Source organism: Aplysia californica, unplaced genomic scaffold (genome assembly GCF_000002075.1).
Source record: "Aplysia californica isolate F4 #8 unplaced genomic scaffold, AplCal3.0 scaffold02912, whole genome shotgun sequence".
NCBI lineage: Eukaryota > Metazoa > Mollusca > Gastropoda > Aplysiida > Aplysiidae > Aplysia > Aplysia californica.
Window position 1 is genome coordinate 3,502 of NW_004800182.1, and position 1,059 is coordinate 4,560.

Sequence of the window (1,059 nt, forward strand, 5' to 3'; positions counted from 1 at the left end):
AGAGAGAGAGAGAGAGAGAGAGAGAGAGAGAGAGGGAGAGAGAGAAAGTGTGTGTGTATGAAATAACCAACATATTAAATCGCGACCTCAGTGCTTTCTTGTCATATCTCCAATTTTTTAAACAGTGAAAACAGTTCATAACAAAGAGTAAGCTTTAAAAGAAGTCACATTTTCAATGTTAAAAAAATGGAGATAGGACAAAAAAGCATTGAGGTCGCAAAATGTAAAGTCCAATTGGTCGTTTTTAAGGACACGCTGGCTAACCCAGATTTCGGGGGTTTCCAAAAATCTTGACCTACACAAAAAGTGAATATAACCCTACCTATAGCAGAAGTATAGCGTCATTGATGTGTATATTTGTTTGGACATAGAAAAAACTTTCCTTGTCTTTTAAAGAAGCTGAACAAGGGGCAAAAACTTTAGCTTCGATTTTCTCAAAACAGCATTTTTCGGGATAGCACCCTTCTGCTTTAACGCGACCAATTTCTGCGTGATATTTCTGACTGCACTGTTTTCCAATCAATGTGAAACTCTACTGTATCTTTTTTTTTAACACAACAAAAACAAAACAAAAAACAAAACAAAACCCCAAAACATTGTCCATTGTGGTGAGACAATTATCCATTCATTTAATATGCAATACATGTCCATTCCACCACTGAAGATGCACCCTAAAACAATACAAATACGTTTTTAAGTTTCTCTAATTTCACAAAAGTTTACCACGGCCGATTTTTTCAGGTTAATTTATTGTACATATATGTATGTAAAACCAATGTGTCAGTGATGCAGAATCGATTTAGATTTGAAGGCTATAACACGATAAATGGTAAATGGTCGAATACATTTTCCAGTTTCTTTAGGGCGCCACTGTATAATATCAGCGTATTATATATATATAATATATTATTTTTTTTAATCTGTATTTTATATACATTATACATCACTCAATATATGTACGCGGCGAGCGCGCGAGCGCTATGTGTGTGCTTGTGTGTGTGTGTGTGTGTGTGTGTGTGTGTGTGTGTGTGTGTGTGTGTGTGTTTATGTATGTGTGTG